Genomic DNA, 7211 nt, shown 5'->3' on the forward strand with positions numbered 1-7211 from the left:
TATTTATCTCTTAAAACTTAGAGAAGCCTTGCACAATCTTCCTTTCAACTAGTGTAGAAACTAGTCACCAAAGTGGTCGGTCCACTACTAAGTGTGTGTTTGGATTGTGGTTGGTCAAACTAGAATTTGAATAAAAGTAATTTTATAGAATTGATTTTGGATAGAAGTAAGTTTGTGTCAACATGATTTATGTTTGGCAACTCTTTACCAAAATTGATTTTGATAAAATAAATATTGTTTGGATAATATTAGTTAAAATCACTTTTAGATAGATAATTACTTAAAAAGACATGATATTAAATTATAATATTATTTTTTTATACATGTTTAATTTTTTTTATACTTTTTTCTTATATGTTTTTTATATAGTATATTTTTAATACTCTTAGTACTCTTTTTTAATAGATTATAATTTTTAACTATTATTATTATTATTATTATTTATGATTAATTTTTTTATTTAATTTATTTTACCTAATAGAATCAATAAATCCTATTATAAAAAGATAATAAATATAATATACAAAAATTATAACTATAAAAATATATAATATCAAATAAAAAAAATTAATAAAAAATATAAATAATAAATAATAAAAAAAGAGTTCATATAGAAAGGAATAATAAGAATTTTATAAATAATGCAATAATATGTATAAAGGATAAAGTTGGTAAAAGAAAAATAAATATTGAAGGTATTGGCTAAAAGCACGTTAGTGCAACGGAGAAGCTAGAAATTATTGCTTCTTGTAAACGTGATTTTATGAACAAAATCACTTCTGCGTTTGTAGAGAAAAATATTAGCCAAACAAAAAAGTGAAGCTTTTAAGAAGCTCTAACGTGCTTTTTTCCTTCAAACGTGGTTACCAAACACACCCTAAGTGGTTGTTCATAACATTTTTACCAATTAACTAAGTGTTTCTATACTGAAAAATAAAATAGTTTACAAAAGATTTATTCAGTAATTTTACTTGAAATATTAAAAAGAACATAGTCAACAAGGTTAATGAATAGTTGACCCAATAATTGGAAAAAAAACTTGCTCGTAAATTAAATTGAAACCAGCATTATTTAGAAATGGAAAGAAAGAGACTTACAAGAATATTCTCTCCCCTCCTGAATGGGTCCTTGAAGATGGCTTGTGGGCTTGTTCAACACAAAAAACAAACCCCACTCAACACAATAAGTTGTTGGCAAGTATTTAAATTCATACATTGTCTCCTCTCTCCATATGTAATGAAAGCTTGGTCTGTGAAGGTGTATCTTTTAGCTTTTAGTGAAGTCATTTTTCATGTTCAGCCGAGCTGAAAATTTGTTAACCCTTGTTAGCTATATTTTTTTTTCAAATAATTGAAGAAAATAATTTTCAGCAATCAATGAATAAAAAAGAGAAATATTAAGAGATTATCAAAATTTATTATTTTTGTTAATTATTTAGCTATCAATTTAATTTCTTTAGTCTAATAATATAACAATATATTTTATTCTATACTTTTAAATATTAATGATTATCTAATAATAAAAAATAATAAATTTTGATAATCTTCTAATATTTTTAAATAAAAAATCATGCTAATTGAAGAGAAAGACCACGGTCAAATGAACTTGCAATAGAGTAATTTTTTATAAACATATAAAAAATATACTATATTTCAAAAAACAAAATATAAGAATTGAATTATATAAAATACAGTTAAATTAATTTTTTTTAGGAAAGGAAAAATTGGGTGAGCCCATCGTTCGATGAATATAAAATTTGTATTAATTTGTTTACTATTTATTATGTATGTATTATTTTGAGTGGTAAAATTGAAATATTTTTAATTATAAATAAAATGAATAATTAAAATAATATTGAGTTATTAGATAGAATATCATCGATGATATATATATATATGCTGTTATTAATATTAATGAGAAATATATCCTTTGTAACTTAAAGATACCATTGTCCCTTAGTTAATGAATTATTAAATTGACATATTCATATGAAACTACATTTGATTGAGGTGGTTTTGAAAATCGTATAAATAAAATTTGAAGAAATGGACAATTGGGCGGAAGAATTTTTTTTTAAAACCAAACATATGAACAATTTATATTGAAAATTTATATTTAAAATGAATATAAAAATTAATTTTGTAAGTCTAATTCAATGATTTTAATTTAGGCTATCAAATTTTATTTTTTTGACAATTATATTTTAAAATTTATATATGAATTGTTACTATTGTTATTGGTTTGTCTTGTGCTTCATCCTAGCTTTTGTATTCTTGTTGGTCCATCTAATAGAATTTTTTTCATCTTTAAACTCTTTGTATTTATACAACTAAAGGGATATATACCTAAAATTTACAAATAGCCAACATATATTTATGTTTATATCTTTAATAATGAGGGTGATTTCTTAGTCTTGACATATAAATAATGTGCCAGCTATGCAACATATATAGAGATTTATGTAGAAGATAACAAAGAAAAATGAATTTAGAATACAACTTTAGAATCTTCACTCAAAATGAAGTAAAGAAGCAAGAAATTTAAACAAAGAGCATATAGCTTTATAATCCTTACTAAAAATTCATTCACCAATAAACTTAATAATTTGTGATAAAAGAATCATAGATCCATTGATCAACCAATAAACTTAATAATTTATATTTATAACCAATGGAGTAATACTACGAAGACAATACGTAAAGTTATATCATTTTCTTAATATTTATAATTTATATATATAATATCTATAATTATATTTTTATTATATCTAAAATTATTCATTTATTTTAGTAATAATTAAAAATATAAAATAAAATATATTTAAAAAATATGACTCTTTCTTTTCAAACTATTACTCCCAAATATTTTCAATTATTAAATATGTTCTAAGTCAAGTCAATCTCCTTTTAAAGTTTTATTTATTAAAATCTAAATAATTATAGTGACTAACAACTTGACTAACTTTTGGTACCATGAATATCATATTCCACTTTTTCAAGTGACACGTGATAATTTTCCTATAAGGATACAAGTATTGATTGACACATGTCCACACAGGACAAATATGATTATCGTATTATCACAAGTCTTTTCCGTAGCTTGATGACAAGTACAATTTTATGTTGAATTCTTTAAAGTATAGGAACATTTCAAGTACACCGAAAGTATCGGTGCTTCAGTTATTTTAACTGTTGATCTGAATTATAAAAAATATATATAATATATATTAATTGAAATCAACGATTAAAACAACTGATGCACCGGTACTTTTTGATGCAGAGATGTACTTGAAATGTTTCCTAAAGTAGATATATATATTTTTTAGTTTTTATTCTTCCAAAATTCTGACTTGCAAACACATCACAAGCTAACAAACAAAGATAATCTAAAATCTAAAATTAAATAAATTTAAATTTAAAAAAAAAAAGAAGGGTAATGGATCATACTATAGGATGACTTCAATATCCTGTGCTCGAACCATCATAGTTCCATTTTGGAAGTTTTGAAGGATTACTCACTGGACCAGATCCACCAATCCTGTTTTCCACCACATCAAAAGCATTAAATATTTATATTAAATAAGAAAATAACTATACTAGTTGTACAATAAAATTAACTTCTGAAGTATAAAATTTATATTAAAATATAAAATACACATAAAAAATAAACTAAATAAAATATATATGTAATTAATTTTGGTATCAAATAGAGCATTTTTTATAAAAGAAATAGTGTTAGAAAGGATGAGCACTGGAATGTAATAGTATAGAGGTGCTCTCTGCCACTGCTTGTTTCCAAGATTAGACAAAAGGGAAAAACTACTTTTCACAGAGATAGTTAGTTCCTTGCTCCATTATTTCATTTTCCAAGCATCAATATCCAAATACAGTATTAGTTCATGAAGTACACCTGCATGCTCCAGCTTAGATCAGATCTTCTTCAATTCTCTTCATCACCTTCTCTTTCTTTCTTTCTTTCTTTCTTCCCCTTATCACACATCATCATCAAACTCAAGCTAGCTACCCATTTTTTTTCATTATTAGTTTTAGTTATCTCTGCCTTTAATTTGAAGCCCTATTAAAAAGGTAATCTCTTTAATTTCTTGTTACATTATCTTTTTTCTTCTTAAAATAATTTATTGTTTCTCTCTCTCTCTAGCAGGTTTTGGACTGAAAAGGACAAGACAAAGGGCATAAAAGAGAAACTAAAGCATCATCATCATCATCAGCATCACCATGGAAAGGAAGAACTATTATATGAAGAACAAGAACACTAGTAGTACTACTCATAATAACAATAGCTTTGAGGAGCATTATTCATGGGAAACTTCTTCATCAACACGGCCAACAAGAAGCTATGCTTGTATGATGTCCAAACCAGATCCACCAATCCTGTTTTCCACCACATCAAAAGCATTAAATATTTATACCAAGAACAGAGCAAAAATAACCAAAAGGGAAAGTTTACAAAAATATCTCTGCTTTTTATGTGTAAGAAGAAGACATTTCAAAAGAATAAGAAAAGATATGAATTCATCCCAAAAAGGAGGTTCTGATTTTTATTTTTATCTTTTTGGGTAGAAACTTTTGGTCAAAGATTTCATAAAACCAGAGTCCCCTGTTTTCAAGAGGAAAAAACAGAGCCCCCTGTTTCAAACAATAAATTAAAATATGAGAGTAAGATGTATGAAAAAGCGAACCATATGTATTCAGCAATGATCTTCTGGGTACCGGATTCGGAGAGGTTGAGGTTGATGAGATGTGAGAGCAAAGACATGGAGTATTCAGTAATATTATTTGGATCTCACTCACAGACACCATCTTTTCTTAGCTGTGTTTTTTTTATAGCAAAGCTTCCCTATGTTCTTTGGGATAGCAAAGCTTATTAGCTATGTGTTTGGTATTTTGGTGGAGTTAGGCACGGAGAGGGGGATATTTATATTTTATATGCATCAGATTAGGGGCATATGTGGAATTAAATGGAGGAATTATTGGAACATATATATAAAAAAATTCTAAGAATTCACTAATTCATTAATTTTTGTATATTCATTAATATTTGGTTGCTAAGAGTGTGAAAGAAGCAAGAGTCAAAGACTAAGAAGATGAAGAGAGTAAACTCTGTGGTAGAGTGCAGTAAACCCTCCCTTCTTATAAAAATTTGGAGTCAACAGTCAACTAAACAAACGGAGAGAGACGTGGGTTAATGTGTTTCAGACTTTTTTTTTTTTTTTTGGTTTGTTTTGTAACTCTTTTTTTAAATACCAAATCAAGCCTAAGACTTGAGTTATATATCAAGTCATTTTTTTTATTTAACACATCTTTCTATAATTCCTTAATATAGGTATTTTAGGTCAAGTTACTAACAAAATTTTACAAGTAAGGAAAAAAAACAATTAACTCATATTTATTAAATTTAAAATCATCACTCATTCTTTTCTACCAATTATTTATGAATACTAAAGTATTTTATTTTAAAGAGACGTATAAAAAAATTGAGAAAAAAATGATAAATAATCCTCAATATTTACCTAACATTTTAATTTTACACTCACAAGTTTAAGGTTTCAATTCCATTCCAAGAGTATGGAAATGGATTATCATTTTTGAAAAGGTTGAATTAAATATATAAATTATTTTTCACTTATAAAAAGTGTCAAAAATAAATTTTTAAAAGATCATAATATTTTTTTTTTATTTCATTTTATCAAGAAACTAAATTTATTCGCAAGTTTAATGCAAAGATAACTATAATCCATCGCTCTTCTGGATTATTAGTCCAACTTGTATAGTGAATAGTGATGACTGATGGGAAATGAGGTTCCATATCACGTGGCTGCAGACTCTAGAATCATCGATGAAAGCAGCATGTATATATTGTCTGCTATATGGGTCCAATTTGAAAATTGATGACGAAAAAAAAGTAACATGTAATCAAGTAATCAGCTATAATGATTAAATTAGCAAAATCTAATTGTAGGCTACGTCGGTCGGCAATAGTAAAGATTCCCACTTGAATAAAATAATGCAAAGAAGGATATTTTCCATTAAAAGGATCTTAAATTTAAAAAATTGGCCAGAAAGGAACAGAGGCACAGAGGCACATTTTTAGACAAAGTTCTATTGTATTTATTGTACATGACTACATGTTATATCAACCCTTATCTCATGAATGATTGCCCCGTGACATTCCCATACATCTTGAGAAATGTTCTTTTATTGTTGTACAATAATTCAATTTATTTAGGTTTCACATCTCTTTCAATCCCAAAAAATAAATAATAAGAGAAAACTTTGTATAACAATTTTTTTTTCTTCTTCCTCTAAAAGGACAGAGTAGGAAGCCAATAATTTGGGTATTTTTGCCAAGTGGACCCCATAGAGGCGTAGACACAAGATATGGTTAAGGAGACTTTAAATATGAAAATTTTAAGGTGCAAAGCAAGAAAGAAACATGTCATCAATATTATTCAAACGATTGCATGCATTGTATTAATATTATTGTTATTATTATTATTATTATTTGAAAGGAAAAACTCATGCAATTGTTGATGTAAAATTGATATTTGAGGATCGTTAATTAAATAATTTAATAAATTTAACTAAATTATCATTTAACAATTTTTAACAATTAACTTAACATAAATAAAACTACTTGCGAATCGATATAGATATTTTAGAATTTATTTGGAAAAAAACAATATTATTCAAGTACGAAGCACTCGAACTCCTTATAAAAAAATAGTTTAATATACTTTAAAAAAAATTTTAAATATATCGATATACTGATGTTTCAGTAATTTTTAATCATTGATCTTAATTATAAAAATATATATAATTAAAAATATATATAATTAAAATCAACAATAAAAATTACTGAAACACTAATTTATTGATATACTTTATGTGATGTAGCTACAAAGCAAGTGGTAATTATTAGAAACCAATAACACCCTCTGCTCCTATTTTTCAAGAAACAAATTAAACTAAAACTAAGTGTAGAGGTGGAAAAGGACTCTTCTCCAGCCTTGTACCGATGGGATTCAGAATTCGATTCACTAAAGATTTGCTTTCCCATATAATTGTTTCTTTGCCTATGTTTGCTGAGGCACATGCCATCATAAACCTGCCTTCTATATCTCAATTAGGGAAACACCGACACATCATAAACCTGCCTTCTATAATTTTTCGCATTTTTTTTTACAACTTTTC

At 26.2% G+C, this 7211-nt stretch overlaps 1 long non-coding RNA gene across 2 annotated transcripts; it reads right to left on the minus strand.

The window, feature by feature from the left end:
- Positions 1-610: 610 nt before the first annotated feature.
- On the minus strand, positions 611-5199 carry LOC107640077 (uncharacterized). 2 transcript variants are annotated; one of them, XR_002357199.2, is made up of 4 exons: positions 4700-5191; positions 3910-4391; positions 3447-3537; positions 611-1304 (listed from the first exon to the last, which is right to left on the minus strand). It is a non-coding gene; the product is annotated as an uncharacterized LOC107640077 (long non-coding RNA). The 2 variants fall into 2 exon arrangements; XR_015902168.1 differs by having other exon boundaries at positions 3447-4391; positions 4700-5199.
- Positions 5200-7211: the final 2012 nt, after the last annotated feature.

Source organism: Arachis ipaensis, chromosome B1 (assembly GCF_059453495.1).
Source record: "Arachis ipaensis isolate K30076 ecotype BB chromosome B1, ASM5945349v1, whole genome shotgun sequence".
NCBI classification, from domain to species: Eukaryota; Viridiplantae; Streptophyta; class Magnoliopsida; order Fabales; family Fabaceae; genus Arachis; species Arachis ipaensis.